Raw genomic sequence first — 24766 nt, forward strand, 5'->3', positions numbered from 1 at the left:
TGGGTGCATGCAACCCGCTGTTAACATTATTTCCCCGACGAATTACAGCCGAAGGAAAAGGCATTGAACCACAACGTACTACGGTCGCCCAATTAAGAAAACATCCATCTTCTAGCATTTGTGTGCCAGTTTGGGCCTTTATTGTTTGGGTCACTGTTACTATCGTGTGGACGTGTTGTTATTGTAACGACTTACTTCAAGTGTGGTATAGAAATAAACAAGAAAGGGAAGATGGGAAGGGACTCTTGGAAATATTATAAATGGACGTTAGGTATACTGATCATTTTAGGGACAGGGAACTCCCGATAGGAGAAAGAAGTCCTAAAAGAAGGAAGTGTATGGAAGGGAAATATGGTATGGGAAAGAAGTAAAAGTATAAGGCAGCAAGGCAATTTTATATGCCCAGTAGGCCAAAGTTGTAAGGTAGAGAATTTTACGGCACGATGTGAGGCATGTGAAATGAAGGAAGAAAGAGGGGAATTCCAGTTTATATTGGGGAAAGTGTATCAGTTGTTCATAGAATACCAGGCCGATGTGTGGATGAAGTGTACGCACAGCACAGGGTAAACAAGAGATGGGGTACATAGGAGGGCCGGACGAGAGAAAAGACTTCCTCCGTTATTCTTTTTAGAAATATGGTTGAAGGGCAGCGGATGTTGTGCATGAATAACACCCCGGTGAATGGAGGAGACCCATTTGTGGTAAAATGGTTAGTAAAAAATCCGGCCACCCAGAAGACCGAGACCCAGGACATCTAAAAAGGATACTGACCACTTGCATCCCAGTGGTATGATCCCCAGGTGTATTAAATCTAACAGTACGCATTAAATATCCCCCAAAGAAAGAAGATGGTTGCCACAACACCAGTGTTAAGGTATCTTTTGAAAAATAAAGACCCCAAAAAAGAAACGGGATGTATTAGAGACTGTGTTAGTTGGAGTAGGAGCAGGAATAGGAGCATTGAACTCCATGGATATCGAGACCCTACAAAATAAAATCCAGGCCGTCGGAGGACTGGTAGGGGAAAATATAAAAATCAGAAATGCCTGGGATGAAGGATTACAGCAATTACAGATATCAAGTTACGTCATAAATGAAATGACCTGGCAACAGAATGAAGGTATAGAGAAGGAAATAGAGAACCTAATGAAAGAACAACAGGCAGTAAACAAGTACACCCATTGCCCGTTTAAAGAAATGATCAGAGAGCTATTAAGAGCCGAGTTAGAAAGGAAAATATTATCCTTCCATGCTAACACATGGGAAAGGTTGCTGGAAATTAACGAGATAAGCTTCTTAATTTAACCATTAGCCCTCAAAAAAGATATAGCAGTTGTAAATCAAAAGGATGTAACGTTACTGGAGAGATAGTAAGTATGACACGAAAATAAATTTTGTGTCAGTTCCAAGTATGCCCCAGCTGTTTGGACAGAACTTCTGGTACCCATAATTTAAAGGAGATTGGGTCGATGAGAAGAATATGACACATCACCAGAGTGGATGTGCTAGGTGGCCATTCGGAATGGTATGTCCCTATCAGACCACAATATACGAACCATGCTCACTGCAACACTCCATTGGAGTATGTAAATGGGAATTAAAGCCAACAAATGGCACTGATATAACGGAAATAGGACAGAATGAGATCTGTGTGACAGGAAATAAACGTGTCTATCTGGATGGAATTTTGCATAAACCCCCCATTAATAAATGCGTGAGAAGAGCCAACACCCTGTATGACCCTGAACTAAAAAGAATTTATACCTTTGGGCAGTGGCAAAATGAAGAAAAATATCTGTCTATGCACAAGATTGAACCTTTACCCCCTGTAATTAATTTGACCAGACTGCACAATTTGATACGTAATGACAAGAAAATTGAGGAAGCTCTGTCAAAGCAAGGCAGAGACATCCACCAATTTAGAGCCGAAATGAGTTACAAGAAGGGGCAGCTAGTGAGAATCGCAGAAGAAGTCACCTCTTTGACAGTACACCACTGGTGGGATGTGTTTACCGGATGGTCCCCAAAAGCTACAGCAGTACTGAAGCTTGCTATACACCCCATAGTAATCGTAGGTGTGGTTATGCTTGTATTATTAATAATCCTTTGCAGAATGTGGATAAAATTAAAATATGTATTTGTTCAAGTAATAGGCCTGCTCTCCGAAATAGAAAGAAAAGGTGTATGCAGGAAAGGGAGGTTAAGTCGCTTAGAGGAAAAGGTTGATGAAGACGATTATTTCAAAATGTGACCCTATCCTGAAGGGTATACACGCCCTTATGCTCAAGAAGAGAATATGTGAAATTGTGTTGATCTAAAAAATAAAAAGATCAACAAAGAGGGAATTGTGGAAGAAAGAATCTATGAATCTATGGCTTATGGAAGAGGGAAGTGTTAAATTCTGTGTCTGCTATGCTTAAAGAAATAATAGGACTAGAAAGATAGCCACGCATTTTAGCCTTGAAACTTAGAGATGCAATTAAATGACCATCTGGTATTAAAAGGGAGTCTCCTTTTTATTCTGCTTATCAGACTGTGAGCAGAGAAAAATTATGCAAAGTCAGATAGAGTGCGTACCTCCCGAGACGGCCTTTGGACTCGTGGGACTAATGAATAAGATTCAATTTCTATTTCTGTATTCAATTTCTTTATAAAGATAAGTGCAATTTGCTTGTACGACAGAGTTTTTGCCTTGGTACGGTCAAAGCAGGCTCTCCGATTTATATCTTGCATTTTAAAATAAATTCTCTCGAAGTGCAGTTCTGAAAGTCTCCGCCTGAGTTAATTTAAGCTAAATATTTCCTCGACAGATTCATGAGATGGGTATATAGACATCTTTACCCAGGGAATGGTGAGATGAGGATATATACATCTTTAACCAGAGAATGGTGAGATGGGGATATATACATCTTTACCCAGGGAATGGTGAGATGAGGATATAGACATCTTTACCCAGAGAATGGTAAGATCGGGATATAGACATCATCACCCAGAGAGTGGTGAGATGAGGATATAGACAACTTTACCCAGAGAATGGTGAGATGGGGATATAGATATCTTTACCCAGAGAGTTCTGAGATGGGGATATAGATATCTTTACCCAAGAATGGTGAGATGGGGATATATATACACCTTTACCAGAGAGAGGTGAGATGGGGATATAGACATCTTTACCCAAGAATGGTGAGATGGGGATATAGACATATTTACACAGAGTGGAATGAGATGGGGATATAGTCATCTTTACCCAGGGAATTGTTAGATGGGGATATAGACATCTTTACCCAGAGAGGGGTGAGATGGGGATATAGACATATTTACCCAGAGAGAGATGAGATGGGGTTATAGACATCTTTACCCAGAGAATGTTAAGATGGAAATATAGACATCTTTACCTGGAGACGGGTGAGATGGGGATATAGACATGTTTATCCAGGGAATGGTGAGATGGGGATATAGATATCTTTACACAGGGAATGGTGAGATGGGGATATAGACATCTTTACCAAGGGAATGTTGACATGGGGATATAGACATCTTTAACTAGAGAATGGTGAGATGGGGATGTAGATATCTTTAGCCAGTGTATGGTGAGATGGGGATATAGAAACCTTTACCCAGGGAATTGTTAAATGGGGATATAGAAATCTTTGACCAGAGAATGGTGAGATGGGGCTTATAGACATCTTTAGCAGAGAATGGTAAGTTGGGGATATAGATATCTTTACCCAAAGAATGGTGAGAGGGTGATATAGACATCTTTACCCAGGGAATGGTGAGATGGGTATATAGACAAATTTACCCAGAGATTGGTGAGATGGGGATATAGATATCTCTACCCAGAGAATGGTGAGATGTGGATATAGATATCTTTACCCAGGGAATGGTGAGATGGGGATATAGACATCTTTGCCCAGAGAATAGTGAGATGGGGATATAGACATCTTTAGCTAGGGGATGGTGAGATGGGGATATAGACATCTTTACCCAGAGAAGGGAGTGTTGGGGATATAGACATCTTTACCCAGAGAGGGGTGAGATGGGGATATAGACATCTTTACCCATATAATGGTGCGATGAGGATATAGACATCCTTACCCAGAGAATGTTGAGTTGGGGATAAAGACATTTTTACCCAGGGAGGGATGAGATGGGTATACAGATATTTTTACCCAGTGAATGTTGAGAATGGGATATAGACACATTTAAACAGGGAGTGGTGAGATGGGTATATAGACATCTTTACCCAGGAAATGGTGGATTTGGGAATATAGACATATTTAGCCAGAGAAGGGTGAGATGGGGATATACACATCTTTAACCAGAGAGGGGTGAGATGGGGATATAGACATCTTTACCCAGGGAACGTTGAGATGAGGTTATAGATATCTTTACACAGAGAGGGGTGAGGTGGGGATATAGACATCGTTACCCAGAAAGTGGTGAGATGGGGATAAAGACATCTTTACCCAGAGAATGGTGAGATGGGGATATTGACATCTTTACCAGAGAATGGTGAGATGTGGATAAAGATATCTTTACTCAGAGAATGGTGAGATCGCGATAGACACATCTTTACACAGGGAATGGTGAGATGGGGATGGAGACATCTTTACTCAGAGAATGGTGAGATGGGGATATTGACAGCTTTACCTAGGGATTGCTGAGATGGGGATAACGACATCTTTATCCAGCGAACGGTGAGATGGGGATATGGATATCTTTACCCAGAGAATGGTGAGATGGGGATATAGATATCTTTACCCAGGAAATGGTGAGATGTGCATATAGACATCTTTACCCAGAGAATGGTGTGTTGGTGATATAGACATCTTTCCCCAGAGAGTGGTGAGAGGGGGATATATACATCTTTACCCTGCGAATGGTGAGATGGGGATATATACACCTTTACCCAGAGAGGGGTGAGATGGGGATATAGACATATTTACCCAAGGAATGGTGAGGTGGGGATATAGACCTCTTTACCCAGAGAATGGTGAGATGGGAATATAGAAATCTTTTCCCAGGGAATGGTGAGATGGGGATGTAGATATCTTTACCCAGAGAATGGTGAGATGGGGATATATATATCGATACACAGAGAATGTTGAGATGGGGATATAGATATCTTTACCCAGGCATCGGTGAGATGGGAATGTAGACATCCTTACCCAGAGAATGGCGAAATGGGGATATAGACATCTTTACCCGGGAAATGGTGAGATGGGGATATAGACATCTTTACCCAGGGAATGGTGAGATGAGGAGATAGACATCTTTACACAGAGAATGGTGAGATGGGGATATAGACATCTTTTCCCAGGGAATGGTGAGATGGGAATACAGACATCTTTACACAGGGAGTGGTAAGATGGGGTATAGACATCTTTACCTGAAGAGGGGTGAGATGGGGATATAGACATCTTTATCCACGGAATGGTGCGATGGGGATATAGACATCTTTACCCAGAGAGGGGTGAGATGGGTATATAGACATCTTTACCCAGGGAATGGTGAGATGCGTATATAGAAACCTTTACCCAGGAAATGGTGAGATGGGTATATAGACATTTTTACCCAGAGAGGGGTGAGATGTGGATATAGACATCTTTATCCAGAGAGGGTTGAGATGGGGATATGGATATCTTTACACAGGGAATGGTGAGATGGAGATATAGACATCTTTATCCAGAGAGGGGTGAGATGGGTACATAGACATCTTTAACCAGGGAATGGTGAGATGAGGATATAGACATCTTTACCCAGAGAATGGTGTGATGGGGATATATAAATATTTAACCAGAGAGTGATGAGATGGGGATATAGACATCTTTACACAGAGAATAGTGAGATGGGGATATAGACATCGTTACCCAGAGAGTGGTGAGATGGGGATATAGACAGCTTTACCCAGAGAATGGTGAGATGGGGATATTTACATCTTTATCCAGAGAGGGGTGAGATGGGGATATAGACAGCTTTACCAAGAATGGTGAGATTGGGATATAGACATCTTTAACCAGAGAGGGGTGAGATGGGGATATAGACATATTTACCCAGAGAGGGGTGAGATTGGGATATAGACATCTTTACCCAGAGAATGGTGAGATGGTGATATAGACATCTTTACCTGCAGAGAGGTGAGATGGGGATATAGACATGTTTATCCAGCGAATGGTGAGATGGGTATATAAACATCTTTACCCAGGGAATGGTGAGATGAGGATATAGACATCTTTACCCAGAGAATGGTGAGATGGGGATATAGAAATCTTTACCCAGAGAATGATGAGATGGGGATATAGACATCTTTACACAGAGCATAGTGAGATGGGGATATAGACATCTTTACCCAGAGAGTGGTGAGATGGGGATATAGACATATTTACCCAGAGAATGGTGAGATGGTGATATAGACATCTTTACCGAGGGAATGTTGACATGGGGAGGGGTGAGATGGGGATATAGACATCTTTACCAAGAATGGTGAGATTGGGATATAGACATCTTTAACCAGAGAGGGGTGAGATGGGGATATAGACATATTTACCCAGAGAGGGGTGAGATTGGGATATAGACATATTTACCCAGAGAATGGTGAGATGGTGATATAGACATCTTTACCTGCAGAGAGGTGAGATGGGGATATAGACATGTTTATCCAGCGAATGGTGCGATGGGGATATAGACATCTTTTCCCAGAGAATGGTGAGATTGGGATATAGATATCTTTACCAGGAAACGGTGAGATGGGAATATAGATATCTTTATCCAGAGAATTTTGAGATGGCGATATAGACATATTTACACAGGGAATGGTGAGATGGTGATATAGACATCTTTACCGAGGGAATGTTGACATGGGGACATAGACATCTTTAACAAGAGAATGGTGAGATGGGGATATAGATATCTTTAGCCAGGGTATGTTGAGATGGGGATATAGAAATCTTTACCCAGAGAATGATGAGATGGGGATATAGGCATCTTTACACAGAGCATAGTGAGATGGGGATATAGACATCTTTACCCAGAGAGTGGTGAGATGGGGATATAGACAGCTTTACCCAGAGAATGGTGAGATGGGGATATATACATCTTTATCCAGAGAGGGGTGAGATGGGGATATAGACATCTTTACCAAGAATGGTGAGATTGGGATATAGACATCTTTAACCAGAGAGGGGTGAGATGGGGATATAGACATATTTACCCAGAGAGGGGTGAGATTGGGATATAGACATATTTACCCAGAGAATGGTGAGATGGTGATATAGACATCTTTACCTGCAGAGAGGTGAGATGGGGATATAGACATGTTTATCCAGCGAATGGTGCGATGGGGATATAGACATCTTTTCCCAGAGAATGTTGAGATTGGGATATAGATATCTTTACCAGGGAACGGTGAGATGGGAATATAGATATCTTTATCCAGAGAATGGTGAGATGGGGATATAGACATATTTACACAGGGAATGGTGAGATGGTGATATAGACATCTTTACCGAGGGAATGTTGACATGGGGACATAGACATCTTTAACTAGAGAATGGTGAGATGGGGATATAGATATCTTTAGCCTGGGTATGTTGAGATGGGGATATAGAAACCTTTACCAGGGGAATTGTTAAATGGGGATATAGAAATCTGTGCCCAGAGAATGGTTAGATGGCGATATAGACATCTTTAGCAGAGAATGGTAAGTTGGGGATATAGATACCTTTACCCAAAGAATGGTGAGAGGGTGATAGAGACATCTTTACCCAGAGAAGGGTGAGATGAGGATATACACATCTTTACCCAGGGAATGGTGAGATGGGGATATAGACTTTTTTACCCAGAGAATGGTGAGATGGGGATATTGACATCTTTACCAGAGAATGGTGAGATGTGGATAAAGATATATTTACCCGGGAAATGGTGAGATGGGGATATAGACATCTTTACCCAGGGAATGGTGAGATGAGGAGATAGATATCTTTACACAGAGAATGGTGAGATGGGGATATAGACATCTTTTCCCAGGGAATGGTGAGATGGGAATACAGACATCATTACACAGAGAGTGGTAAGATGGGTTATAGACATCTTTACCTGAAAAGGGGTGAGATGGGGATATATACATCTTTATCCACGGAATGGTGCGATGGGGATATAGACATCTTTACCCAGAGAGGGGTGAGATGGGTATATAGAAATCTTTACCCAGGGAATGGTGAGATGGGTATATAGAAACCTTTACCCAGGAAATGCTGAGGTGAGTCTATAGACATCTTTACCCAGAGAGGGGTGAGATGTGGATATAGACATCTTTATCCAGAGAGGGTTGAGATGGGGGTATGGATATCTTTACACAGGGAATGGTGAGATGGAGATATAGACATCTTTATCCAGAGAGGGGTGAGATGGGTATATAGACATCTTTACACATGGAATGGTGAGATGAGGATATAGACATCTTTACCCAGAGAATGGTGTGATGGGGATATAGAAATCTCTACCCAGAGAGTGAAGAGATGGGGATATAGACATCTTTACACAGAGAATAGTGAGATGGGGATATAGACATCTTTTCCCAGAGAGTGGTGAGATTGGGATATAGACCAGCTTTACCCAGAGAATGGTGAGATGGGGATATATACATCTTTATCCAGAGAGGGGTGAGATGGGGATATAGACATCTTTACCAAGAATGGTGAGATTGGGATATAGACATCTTTAACCAGAGAGGGGTGAGATGGGGATATAGACATATTTACCCAGAGAGGGGTGAGATTGGGATATAGACATCTTTACCCAGAGAATGGTGAGATGGTGATATAGACATTTTTACCTGCAGAGAGGTGAGATGGGGATATAGACATGTTTATCCAGCGAATGGTGAGATGGGTATATAGACATCTTTACCCAGGGAATGGTGAGATGAGGATATAGACATCTTTACCCAGAGAATGGTGAGATGGGGATATAGAAATCTTTACCCAGAGAATGATGAGATGGGGATATAGACATTTTTACACAGAGGATAGTGAGATGGGGATATAGACATCTTTACCCAGAGAGTGGTGAAATGGGTTATAGACAGCTTTACCCAGAGAATGGTGAGATGGGGATATATACATCTTTATCCAGAGAGGGGTGAGATGGGGATATAGACATCTTTACCAAGAATGGTGAGATTGGGATATAGACATCTTTAACCAGAGAGGGGTGAGATGGGGATATAGACATATTTACCCAAGAGGGGTGAGATTTGGATATAGACACCTTTACCCAGAGAATGGTGAGATGGTGATATAGACATGTTTATCCAGCGAATGGTGCGATGGGGAAATAGACATCTTTTCCCAGAGAATGGTGAGATTGGGATATAGATATCTTTACCAGGGAACGGTGAGATGGGAATATAGATATCTTTATCCAGAGAATGGTGAGTTGGGGATATAGACATATTTACACAGGGAATGGTGAGATGGTGATATAGACATCTTTACCGAGGGAATGTTGACATGGGGACATAGACATCTTTAACTAGAGAATGGTGAGATGGGGATATAGATATCTTTAGCCAGGGTATGTTGAGATGGGGATATAGAAACCTTTACCAGGGGAATTGTTACATGGGGATATAGAAATCTGTGCCCAGAGAATGGTTAGATGGTGATATAGACATCTTTAGCAGAGAATGGTAAGTTGGGGATATAGATACCTTTACCCAAAGAATGGTGAGAGGGTGATAGAGACATCTTTACCCAGAAAAAGGTGAGATGAGGACATACACATCTTTACCCAGGGAATGGTGAGATGGGGATATTGACATCTTTACCAGAGAATGTTGAGATGTGGATAAAGATATCTTTACCCAGAAAATGGTGAGATCGCGTTATACATATCTTTACCCAGGGAATGTTGAGATGGGGATATAGACATCTTTACTCAGAGAATGGTGAGTTGGGGATATAGACATCTTTACCCAGGGATTGCTGAGATGGGGATAAAGACATCTTTACCCAGGGAATGGTGAGATGGGGATATGGATATCTTTACCATAGAATGGTGAGATGTGTATATAGACATCTTTACCCAGAGAATGTTGAGTTGCGGTTATGGACATCTTTACCCAGAGAATGGTGAGATGGGGATGTAGATATATTTACCCAGGAAATGGTGAGATGTGGACATAGACATCTTTACCCAGAGAATGGTGTGTTGGTGATATAGACATCTTTACCCAGTGAGTGGTGAGATTGGGATATAGACATCTTTATCCAGAGAATGGTGAGATGGGGTTATATACATCTTTACCCAGAGCGGGGTGAGATGGGGATATAGACATATTTACCCAGAGAGGGGTGAGATGGGGATATGGACATCTTTACACAGAGAATGGTGTTATGGTGATAAAGACATCTTTACCTGGCGAGGGGTGAGATGGGGATATAGACATGTTTATCCAGGGAATGGTGCGATGGGGATATAGACATCTTTACCCAGAGAATGGTGTGTTGGTGATATAGACATCTTTACCGAGGGAATGTTGACATGGGGATATAGACATCTTTAACTAGAGAATGGTGAGATGGGAATATAGATATCTTTAGCCAGGGTATGTTGAGATGGGGATATAGAAACCTTTACCAGGGGAATTGTTAAATGGGGATATAGAAATCTGTGCCCAGAGAATGGTTAGATGGGTATATAGACATCTTTAGCAGAGAATGGTAAGTTGGGGCTATAGATACCTTTACCCAAAGAATGGTGAGAGGGTGATAGAGACATCGTTACCCAGAAAGTGATGAGATGGGGATATAGACATCTTTACCCAGAGAATGGTGAGATGCGGATGTAGACAACTTTACCCAGAGAATGGTGAGATCGCGATATACATATCTTTACCCAGGGAATTATGAGATGGGGATATAGACATCTTTACTCAGAGAATGGTGAGATGGGGAAATAGACATCTTTACCCAGAGAATGTTGAGTTGCGGATATGGACATCTTTACCCAGGGAATGGTGAGATGATGAGATAGACATCTTTACACAGAGAATGGTGAGATGGGGATATAGACATCTTTTCCCAGGGAATGGTGAGATGGGAATACAGACATCTTTACACAGGGAGTGGTAAGATGGGGTATAGACATCTTTACCTGAAGGGGGGTGAGATGGGGATATAGACATCTTTATCCACGGAATGGTGCGATGGGGATATAGACATCTTTACCCAGAGAGGGGTCAGATGGGTATATAGACATCTTTACCCAGGGAATGGTGAGATGGGTATATAGAAACCTTTACCCAGGAAATGGTGAGATGGGTATATAGACATCTTTACCCAGAGAGGGGTGAGATGTGGATATAGACATCTTTATCCAGAAAGGGTTGTGATGGGGATATGGATATCTTTACATAGGGAATGGTGAGATGGAGATATAGACATCTTTATCCAGAGAGGGGTGAGATGGGTATATAGACTTCTTTACCCTGGGAATGGTGAGATGAGAATATAGACATCTTTACCCAGATGAATGGTGTGATGGGGATATAGAAATCTTTACCCAGAGAGTGATGAGATGGGGATATAGACATCTTTACACAGAGAATAGTGAGATGGGGATATAGACATCTTTACCCAGAGAGTGGTGAGATGGGGATATAGACAGCTTTACCCAGAGAATGGTGAGATGGGGATATATACATCTTTATCCAGAGAGGGGTGAGATGGGGATATAGACATATTTACCCCGAGAGGGGTGAGCTTGGGATATAGACATCTTTACCCAGAAAATGGTGAGATGGTGATATAGACATCTTTACCTGCAGAGAGGTGAGATGGGGATATAGACATGTTTATCCAGCCAATGGTGAGATGGGTATATAGACATCTTTACCCATTGAATGGTGAGATGAGGATATAGACATCTTTACCCAGAGAATGGTGAGATGGGGATATAGAAATCTTTACCCAGAGAGTGATGAGATGGGGATATCGACATCTTTACACAGAGGATAGTGAGATGGGGATATAGACATCTTTACCCAGAGAGTGGTGAGATGGGGATATAGACAGCTTTACCCAGAGAATGGTGAGATGGGGATATATACATCTTTATCCAGAGAGGGGTGAGATGGGGATATAGACATCTTTACCAAGAATGGTGAGATTGGGATATAGACATCTTTAACCAGAGAGGGTTGAGATGGGGATATAGACATATTTACCCAGAGAGGGGTGAGATTGCGATATAGACATCTTTACCCAGAGAATGGTGAGATGGTGATATAGACATCTTTACCTGCAGAGAGGTGAGATGGGGATATAGACATGTTTATCCAGCGAATGGTGCGATGGGGATATAGACATCTTTTCCCAGAGAATGATGAGATTGGGATATAGATATCTTTACCAGGGAAAGGTGAGATGGGAATATAGATATCTTTATCCAGAGAATGGTGAGATGGGGATATAGACATATTTACACAGGGAATGGTGAGATGGTGATATAGACATCTTTACCGAGGGAATGTTGACATGGGGACATAGACATCTTTAACTAGAGAATGGTGAGATGGGGATATAGATATCTTTAGCCAGGGTATGTTGAGATGGGGATATAGAAACCTTTACCAGGGGAATTGTTAAATGGGGATATAGAAATCTGTGCCCAGAGAATGGTTAGATGGTGATATAGACATCTTTAGCAGAGAATGGTAAGTTGGGGATATAGATACCTTTACCCAAAGAATGGTGAGAGGGTGATAGAGACATATTTACCCAGAGAAGGGTGAGATGAGGATATACACATCTTTACCCAGGGAATGGTGAGATGGGGATATAGACATCTTTACCCAGAGAATGGTGAGATGGGGATATTGACATCTTTACCAGAGAATAGTGAGATGTGGATAAAGATATCTTTACCCAGAAAATGGTGAGATCGCGATATACATATCTTTACCCAGGGAATGTTGAGATGGGGATATAGACATCTTTACTCAGAGAATGGTGAGTTGGGGATATAGACATCTTTACCCAGTGATTGCTGAGATGGGGATAAAGACATCTTTACCCAGGGAATGGTGAGATGGGGATATGGATATCTTTACCATAGAATGGTGAGATGGGTATATAGACATCTTTACCCAGAGAATGTTGAGTTGCGGATATGGACATCTTTACCCAGAGAATGGTGAGATGGGGATATAGATATATTTACCCAGGAAATGGTGAGATGTGGACATAGACATCATTACCCAGAGAATGGTGTGTTGGTGATATAGACATCTTTACCCAGTGAGTGGTGAGATTGGGATATAGACATCTTTATCCAGAGAATGGTGAGATGGGGTTATATACATCTTTACCCAGAGAGGGGTGAGATGGGGATATAGACAAATTTACCCAGAGAGGGGTGAGATGGGGATATAGACATCTTTACCCAGAGAATGATGTTATGGTGATATAGACATCTTTACCTGGAGAGGGGTGAGATGGGGATATAGACATGTTTATCCAGGGAATGGTGCGATGGGGATATAGACATCTTTACCCAGAGAATGGTGTGTTGGTGATATAGACATCATTACCCAGTGAGTGGTGAGATTGGGATATAGACATCTTTATCCAGAGAATGGTGAGATGGGGTTATATACATCTTTACCCAGAGGGGGGTGAGATGGGGATATAGACATATTTACCCAGAGAGGGGTGAGATGGGAATATAGATATCTTTACACAGAGAATGGTGAGATGGGGATATAGACATCTTTACACATGGAATGTTGAGATGGGGATATAGACATCTTTACCGAGGGAATGTTGACATGGGGATATAGACATCTTTAACTAGAGAATGGTGAGATGGGGATATAGATATCTTTAGCCATGTTATGGTGAGATGGGGATATAGAAAACTTTACCCAGGGAATTGTTAAATGGGGAGATAGAAATCTGTGCCCAGAAAAATGTGAGATGGGGATATAGACATCTTTAGCAGAGGATGTAAATTGGGGATATAGATACCTTTACCCAAAGAATGGTGGGAGGGTGATATAGACATCTTTACCCATGGAATGGGGAGATGGAGATATAGACATATTTACCCAGAGAATGGTGTGATGGGGATATATATATCTTTACCCAGAGAATGGTAGATGGGGATATAGATATCTTTACCCAGGGAATGGTGAGATGGGGATATAGACATCTTTACCCAAAGCAGGGTGTGATGGGGATATAGACATCTTTACCCAGAGATGGGAATATAGACATCTTTACACAGATAATTGTGCGATGGGGATATAGACATCCTTACCCAGAGAATGGCGAGTTGGGGATATAGACATTTTTACCCAGGGAGTGATGAGATGGGGATATGGACATCTTTACCCAGGAAATGGTGAGATGGCGATATAGACAACTTTGCTCAAAGAATGGTGAGATGGGGATATAGACATCTTTACCCACGGATTGCTGAGATGGGGATAAAGACATCTTTACGCAGGGAATGGTGTGATGGGGATATGGATATATTTACACAGATAAATATTTACCCAGAGAATGTTGAGTTGCGGATATGGACATCTTTACCCAGAGAATGGTGAGATGGGGATATAGATATATTTTCCCAGGGAACGATGAGATGGGGATGTAGATATCTTTACCATAGAATGGTGAGATGGCGATATAGATATCGTAACCCAGAGAATGGAGAGATGGGGATATAGATATTTTTACACAGGGAACGGTGAGATAGCAATGTAGACATCCTTACCCAGAGAATGGCGAAATGGGGATATAGACATCTTTACCCAGGGAATGGTGAGATGGGGAGATAGACATCTTTACCCAGAGAATGTTGAGCTGGGGATATAGACACCTTTACGCAGGGAATGGTGAGATGGGGATACAGACATCTTTACACAGGGAGTGGTGAGATGGGGATATAGACATATATACCTGGAGAGGGTTGAGATGGGGATATAGACATGTTTATCCACTGAATGGTGCGATGGGGATATAGACATCTTAACCAGAGAGGGGTGAGATGGGTATATAGACATCTTTACACAGGGAATGTTGAGAAGTGTATATAGAAACCTTTACCCAGAGAATGGTGAGATGGGTATATAGACATATTTACCCAGAGAGGGATGAGATGGGGATATAGACATCTTTATCCAGAGAGGGTTGAAATGGGGATATGGATATCTTTACCCAGGGAATGGTGAGATGGAGATATAGACAACTTTGCCCAGAGAGGGGTGAGATGGGTATATAGACATCTTTACCCAGGGAATGGTGAGATGAGGATATAGATATCTTTACCCAGAGAATGGAAAGATGGGGATATAGATATCTTTACCCAGGAAATGGTGAGATGTGGATATAGACATCTTTACCCAGAGAATGGTGTGTTCGTTTTATAGACATCTTTACCCAGAGAGTGGTGAGATGGGGATATAGACATCTTTACCCTCAGAATGGTGAGATGGGGATATATACAACTTTACCCAGAGAGGGGTGAGATGGGGATATAGACATATTTACCCAAGGAATGGTGAGGTGGGGATATAGACATCTTTACCCAGAGAATGGTGTGATGGGAATATAGAAATCTTTTCCCAGGGAATGGTGAGATGGGGATGTAGATACCTTTACCCAGAGAATGGTGAGATGGGGATATATATATCGTTACCCAGAGAATGGTGAGATGGGGATATAGATATCTTTACCCAGGGAAGGGTGAGATGAGAATGTGGACATCCTTACCCAGATAATGGCGAAATGTGGATATAGACATATTTACCCAGGGAATGGTGAGATGGGGAGATAGACATCTTTACACAGAGAATGGTGAGGTGGGGATATAGACAGCTTTTCGCAAGGAATGGTGAGATGGGAATACAGACATCTTTACACAGGGAGTGGTGAGATGGGGTATAGACATCTTTACCTGGAGAGGGGTGAGATGGGGATATAGACATCTTTATCCACGGAATGGTGCGATGGGGATATAGACATCTTTACCCAGAGAGGGGTGAGATGGGTATATAGACATCTTTACCAAGGGAATGGTGCGATGGTTATATAGAAACCTTTACCCAGGGAATGGTGAGATGGGTATATAGACATCTTTACCCAGAGAGGGGTGAGATGTGGTTATAGACATCTTTATCCAGAGAGGGTTGAGATGGCGATATGGATATCTTTACACAGGGAATGTGAGATGGAGATATAGACATCTTTATCCAGAGAGGGGTGAGATGTGTATATAGACATTTTTACCAAGGGAATGGTGAGATGAGGATATAGACATCTTTACCCAGAGAATGGTAAGATGGGGATATAGAAATCTTTACCCAGAGAGTGGTGAGATAGTGATATAGACATCTTTACACAGAGGATAGTGAGAATGGGATATAGACATCTTTACCCAGAGAGTGGTGAGATGGGGATATAGACAGCTTTACCCAGAGAATGGTGAGATGGGGATATATACATCTTTACCCAGAGAGGGGTGAGATGGGGATATAGACATCTTTACCAAGAATGGTGAGATTGAGATATAGACATCTTTACCCAGAGAGGGATGAGATGGGTATATAGACATCTTTACCCAGGGAATGGTTAGATGGGGATATTGACATCTTTACCCAGAGAGGGGTGTGATGGGGATATAGACATATTTACCCAGAGAGGGGTGAGATGGGGATATAGACATCTTTACCGAGGGATTGTTGACATGGGGATATAGACATCTTTAACTAGAGAATGGTGAGATGGGAATATAGATATCTTTAGCCAGGGTATGGTGAGATGGGGATATAGAAACCTTTACCCGGGGAATTGTTAAATGGGGATATAGAAATCTGTGCCCAGAGAATGGTTACATGCGGATATAGACATCTTTAGCAGAGAATGGTAAGTTGGGGATATAGATACTTTTGCCCAAAGAATGGTGAGAGGGTGATAGAGACATCGTTACCCAGAAAGTGATGAGATGGGGATATAGACATCTTTACCCAGAGAATGGTGAGATGCGGATATAGACAACTTTACACAGGGAACGGTGAGATGGGGATATAGACATCTTTACCCAGAGAATGATGAGATGGGGATATTGACATCTTTACCAGAGAATGGTGAGATGTGGATAAAGATATCTTTACCCAGAGAATGGTGAGATCACGATATACATATCTTTACCCAGGGAATGTTGAGATGGGGATATAGACATCTTTACTCAGAGAATGGTGAGATGGGGATATAGACATCTTTACCCAGGGATTGCTGAGATGGGGATAAAGACATCTTTACCGAGGGAATGGTGAGATGGGGATATGGATATCTTTACCATAGAATGGTGAGATGGGGATATAGACATCTTTACCCAGAGAATGTTGAGTTGCGGATATGGACATCTTTACCCAGAGAATGTTGAGATGGGGATATAAATATATTTACCCAGACAATGGTGAGATGTGGACATAGACATCTTTACCCAGAGAATGGCGTGTAAGTGATATAGACATCTTTACCCAGAGAGTGGTGAGATTGGGATATAGACATCTTTAACCAGAGAATGGTGAGATGGGGTTATATACATATTTACCCAGAGAGGGGCGAGATGGGGATATAGACATATTTACCCAGAGAGGGGTGAGATGGGGATATAGACATTTTTACCCAGAAAATGGTGTTATGGTGATATAGACATATTTACCTGGAGAGGGGTGAGATGAGGATATAGACATGTTTATCCAGGGAATGGTGCGATGGGGATATAGACATCTTTACCCAGAGAATTCTGAGATGGGGATATAGCTATCTTTACCAGGGAACGGTGAGATGGGAATATCGATATATTTGCACAGAGAATGGTGAGATGGGGATATAGACATATTTACACAGGGAATGGTGAGATGGGGATATAGACATCTTTATCGAGGGAATTTTGACACGGGGATATAGACATCTTTAACTAGAGAATGGTGAGATGGGGATATAGATATCTTTAGCCATGGTATGGTGGGATGGGGAGATAGAAACCTTTACCCAGGAAATTGTTAAATGGGGAGATAGAAATCTGTGCCCAGAGAATGGTGAGATGGGGATATAGACATCTTTAGCAGAGAATGGTAAGTTGGGGATATAGATACCTTTACACAGAGAATGGTAGATGGGGATATAGATATCTTTACACAGGGAATGGTGAGATGGGGATATAAACATCTTTACCCAAAGAATGGTGAGAGGGTGATATAGACATCTTTACCCAGGGAATGTTGAGAGGGGGATATAGACATATTTACCCAGAGAATGGTGAGATGGGTATATAGACATCTTTGACCAGAGAATGGTGAGATGGGGATAATAACATCTTTACCTTGGGAATGATGAGATGGGTATATAGACATCTTTACCCAAAGAAGGGTGTGATGGGGATATAGACATCTTTACCCAGAGAGGGGTGAGATGGGGATATAGACATCTTTACACAGATAATTGTGCGATGGGGATATAGATATCTTTACCCAGAGAATGGTGAGTTGGGGATATAAACATTTTTACCCAGTGAGGGATGAGATGGGGATATAGACATCTTTACCCAGGAAATGGTGAGATGCGGATATAGACATCTTTACACAGAAGGGTGAGATGGGGATAAACACATCTTTAACCAGAGACGGGTGAGATGGGGATATAGACATCCTTATGCAGGGAATGGTGAGATGGTGATATAGACATCTTTACCGAGGGAATGTTGACTTGGGGATATAGACATCCTTAACTAGAGAATGGTGAGATGGGAATATAGATATCTTTAGCCAGGGTATGGTGAGATGGGGATATAGAAACCTTTACCAGGGGAATTGTTAAATGGGGATATAGAAATCTGTGCCCAGAGAATGGTTAGATGGGGATATAGACATCTTTAGCAGAGAATGATAAGTTGGGGATATAGATACCTTTATCAAAGAATGGTGAGAGGGTGATAGAGACATCGTTACCCAGAAAGTGATGAGATGGGGATATAGACATCTTTACCCAGAGAATGGTGAGATGCGGATATAGACAACTTTACCCAGGGAATGGTGAGATGGGGATATAGACATCTTTACCCAGAGAATGGTGAGATGGGGATATTGACATCTTTACCAGAGAATGGTGAGATGTGGATAAAGATATCTTTACCCAGAGAATGGTGAGATCGCGATATACATATCTTTACCCATGGAATGTTGAGATGGGGATATACACATCTTTACTCAGAGAATGGTGAGATGGGGGATATAGACATCTTTACCCAGGGATTGCTGAGATGGGGATAAAGACATCTTTACCAAGGGAATGGTGAGATGGGGATATGGATATCTTTACCATAGAATGGTGAGATGGGAATATAGACATCTTTACCCAGAGAATGTTGAGTTGCGGATATGGACATCTTTACCCAGAGAATGTTGAGATGGGGATATAGATATATTTACCCAGACAATGGTGAGATGTGGACATAGACATCTTTACCCAGAGAATGGTGTGTTGGTGATATAGACATCTTTACCCAGAGAGTGGTGAGATTGGGATATAGACATCTTTAACCAGAGAATGGTGAGATGGGGTTATATACATCTTTACCCAGAGAGGGGCGAGATGGGGATATAGACATATTTACCCAGAGAGGGGTGAGATGGGGATATAGACATCTTTACTCAGAGAATGGTGTTATGGTGATATAGACATATTTACCTGGAGAGGGGTGAGATGAGGATATAGACATGTTTATCCAGGGAATGGTGCGATGGGGATATAGACATCTTTACCCAGAGAATGATGAGATGGGGATATAGCTATCTTTACCAGGGAACGGTGAGATGGGAATATCGATATCTTTACACAGAGAATGGTGAGATGGGGATATAGACATCTTTACACAGGGAATGGTGAGATGGGGATATAGACATATTTACCGAGGGAATTTTGACACGGGGATATAGACATCTTTAACTAGAGAACGGTGAGATGGGGATATAGATATCTTTAGCCATGGTATGGTGAGATGGGGATATAGAAACCTTTACCCAGGAAATTGTTAAATGGGGAGATAGAAATCTGTGCCCAGAGAATGGTGAGATGGGGATATAGACATCTTTAGCAGAGAATGGTAAGTTGGGGATATAGGTACCTTTACCCAGAGAATGGTAGATGGGGATATAGATATCTTTAGCCAGGGAATGGTGAGATGGGGATATAAACATCTTTGCCCAAAGAATGGTGAGAGGGTGATATAGACTTCTTTACCCAAGGAATGGTGAGATGGGGATATAGACATATTTACACAGAGAATGGTGAGATGGGGATATAGATAGCTTTACCCAGAGAATGGTAGATGGGGATATAGATATCTTTACCCAGGGAATGGTGAGATGGGGATATAGACATCTTTGACCAGAGAATGGTGAGATGGGGATATTAACATCTTTACCTTGGGAATGGTGAGATGTGTATATAGACATCTTTACCCAAAGCAGGGTGTGATGGGGATATAGACATCTTTACCCAGAGAGGGGTGAGATGGGGATATAGACATCTTTACACAGATAATTGTGCGATGGGGATATAGACATCTTTACCCAGAGAATGGTGAGTTGGGGATATAGACATTTTTAGCCAGGGAGGGATGAGTTGGGGATATAGACATCTTTACCCAGGAAATGGTGAGATGGGGATATAGACATCTTTACACAGAAGGGTGAGATGGGGATAAACACATCTTTAACCAGAGAGGGGTGAGATGGGGATATAGACATCTTTACGCAGGGAAAGGTGAGATGGGGTTGTAGATATCTTTAAACAGAGAGGGGTGAGATGGGGATATAGACATCGTTACCCAGAAAGTGGTGAGATAGGGATTATTGACATCTTTACCCAGAGAATGGTGAGATGCGGAGATAGACATCTTTACCCAGGGAATGGTGAGATGGGGATATAGACATATTTACCCAGAGAATGGTGAGATGGGGCTATTGACATCTTTACCAAGAGAATGGTGAGATGTCGATAAAGATATCTTTACCCAGAGAATGGTGACATCGCGATATACATATCTTTACCCAGGGAATGGTGAGATGGGGATATAGACATCTTTGCTCAGAGAATGGTGAGATGGGGATATAGACATCTTTACCCAGGGATTGCTGAGATGAGGATAAATACATCTTTAGCCAGGGAATGGTGAGATGGGGATATGGATATATTTAGCCAGATAAATATTTACCCAGAGAATGTTGAGTTGCGGATATGGACATCTTTACCCAGAGAATGGTGAGATGGGAATATAGATATATTTTCCCAGGGAATGGTGAGATGGGGATGTAGATATCTTTACCCATAGAATGGTGAGATGGGGATATAGATATCGTAACCCAGAGAATGGTGAGATGGGGATATAGATATCTTTACACAGGGAACGGTGAGATAGGAATGTAGACATCCTTACCCAGAGAATGGCGAAATTGTGATATAGACATCTTTACCCAGGGAATGGTGAGATGGGGATATAGACATCTTTACCCAGGGAATGGTGAGATGGGGAGATAGACATCTTTACCCAGAAAATGTTGAGGTGGGGATATAGACATCATTACGCAGGGAATGCTGAGATGGGGATACAGACATCTTTACACAGGGAGTGGTGAATTGGGGATATAGACATATTTACCTGGAGAGGGGTAAGATGGGGATATAGACATGTTTATCCAAGGAATGGTGCGATGGGGATATAGACATCTTAACCAGAGAGGGGTGAGATCGGTATATAGACATCTTTACACAGGGAATGTTGAGAAGGTTATATAGAAACCTTTACCTAGAGAATGGTGAGATGGGTATATAGACATATTTACCCAGAGAGGGATGAGATGGGGATATAGACATATTTATCCAGAGAGGTTTGAAATGGGGATATGGATATCTTTACCCAGGGAATGGTGAGATGGAGATATAGACAACTTTACCCAGAGAGGGGTGAGATGGGTATATAGACATCTTTACACAGGGAATGGTGAGATGAGGATATAGACATCTTTACCCAGAGAATGGTGAGATGGGGATATAGAAATCTTTACCAGAGAGTGGTGAGATGGGGATATAGACATCTTTACCGAGAGATTTGGTTAAAAGGGGATATATACTACTTTATCGAGAGACGGTTGAGATGGGGATATAGACATCTTTACCCAAGAATGGTGAGATTCGGATATAGACATATTTACACAGAGTGGAGTGAGATGGGGCTATAGTCATCTTAACCCAGTAAATGGTTAGATGGGGACATTGACATATTTAACCAGAGAGGCGTAAGATGGGGAAATAGACATATTTACCCAGAGAGGGTTGAGATGGGGATGTAGACATCTTTACCCAGAGAATGGTGAGATGGTGATATAGACATCTTTACCTGGAGAGGGGTGAGATGGGGATATTGACATTTTTATCCAGGGAATTGTGCGATGGGGATATAGACATCTTTACCCAGGAAATGGAGAGATGGGGATATAGACATCTTTACACAGAAGAGTGAGATGGGGATAAACACATCTTTAACCAGAGAGGGGTGAGATGGCGATATAGACATCCTTATGCAGGGAAGGTGAGATGGGGTTGTAGATATCTTTAAACAGAGAGGGGTGAGATGGGGATATAGACATCGTTACCCAGAAAGTGGTGAGATAGGGATTATAGACATCTTTACCCAGAGAATGGTGAGATGCGGATATAGACATCTTTACCCAGGGAATGGTGAGATGGGGATATAGACATATTTACCCAGAGAATGGTGAGATGGGGATATTGACATCTTTACCAAGAGAATGGTGAGATGTGGATAACGATATCTTTACCCAGAGAATGGTGAGATCGCGATATACATATCTTTACCCAGGGAATGGTGAGATGGGGATATAGACATCTTTGCTCAGAGAATGGTGAGATGGGGATATAGACATCTTTACCCAGGGATTGCTGAGATGGGGATAAATACATCTTTAGCCAGGGAATGGTGAGATGGGGATATGGATATATTTACCCAGAGAAATATTTACCCAGAGAATGTTGAGTTGCGGATATGGACATCTTTACCCAGAGAATGGTGAGATGGCGATATAGATATATTTTCCCAGGGAATGGTGAGATGGGGATGTAGAAATCTTTACCCATAGAATGGTGAGATGAGGATATAGATATCGTATCCCAGAGAATGGTGAGATGGGGATATAGATATCTTTACACAGGGAACGGTGAGATAGGAATGTAGACATCCTTACCCAGAGAATGGCGAAATGGGGATATAGACATCTTTACCCAGGGAATGGTGAGATGCGTATATAGAAATCTTTACCCAGGGAATGGTGAGATGGGGAGATAGACATCTTTACCCAGAAAATTTTGAGGTGGGGATATAGACATCATTACGCAGGGAATGCTGAGATGGGGATACAGACATCTTTACACAGGGAGTGGTGAATTGGGGATATAGACATATTTACCTGGAGAGGGGTAAGATGGGGATATAGACATGTTTATCCAAGGAATGGTGCGTTGGGGATATAGACATCTTAACCAGAGAGGGGTGAGATCGGTATATAGACATCTTTACACAGGGAATGTTGAGAAGGTTATATAGAAACCTTTACCTAGAGAATGGTGAGATGGGTATATAGACATCTTTACCCAGAGAGGGATGAGATGGGGATATAGACATATTTATCCAGAGAGGTTTGAAATGGGGATATGGATATCTTTACCCAGGGAATGGTGAGATGGAGATATAGACAACTTTACCCAGAGAGGGGTGAGATGGGTATATAGACATCTTTACCCAGGGAATGGTGAGATGAGGATATAGACATCTTTACCCAGAGAATGGTGAGATGGGGATATAGAAATCTTTACCAGAGAGTGGTGAGATGGGGATATAGACATCTTTACCGAGAGATTTGGTTAAAAGGGGATATATACTACTTTATCGAGAGACGGTTGAGATGGGGATATAGACATCTTTACCCAAGAATGGTGAGATTCGGATATAGACATATTTACACAGAGTGGAGTGAGATGGGGCTATAGTCATCTTAACCCAGTAAATGGTTAGATGGGGACATTGACATCTTTAACCAGAGAGGCGTAAGATGGGGAAATAGACATATTTACGCAGAGAGGGTTGAGATGGGGATGTAGACATCTTTACCCAGAGAATGGTGAGATGGTGATATAGACATCTTTACCTGGAGAGGGGTGAGATGGGGATATAGACATTTTTATCCAGGGAATTGTGCGATGGGGATATAGACATCTTTACCCAGGAAATGGAGAGATGGGGATATAGACATCTTTACACAGAAGAGTGAGATGGGGATAAACACATCTTTAACCAGAGAGTTGTGAGATGGCGATATAGACATCCTTATGCAGGGAAGGTGAGATGGGGTTGTAGATATCTTTAAACAGAGAGGGGTGAGATGGGGATATAGACATCGTTACCCAGAAAGTGGTGAGATAGGGATTATAGACATCTTTACCCAGAGAATGGTGAGATGCGGATATAGACATCTTTACCCAGGGAATGGTGAGATGGGGATATAGACATATTTACCAAGAGAATGGTGAGATGGGGATATTGACATCTTTACCAAGAGAATGGTGAGATGTGGATAACGATATCTTTACCCAGAGAATGGTGAGATCGCGATATACAT

This window comes from Pristiophorus japonicus, chromosome Y, assembly GCF_044704955.1.
Source record: "Pristiophorus japonicus isolate sPriJap1 chromosome Y, sPriJap1.hap1, whole genome shotgun sequence".
NCBI lineage: Eukaryota > Metazoa > Chordata > Chondrichthyes > Pristiophoridae > Pristiophorus > Pristiophorus japonicus.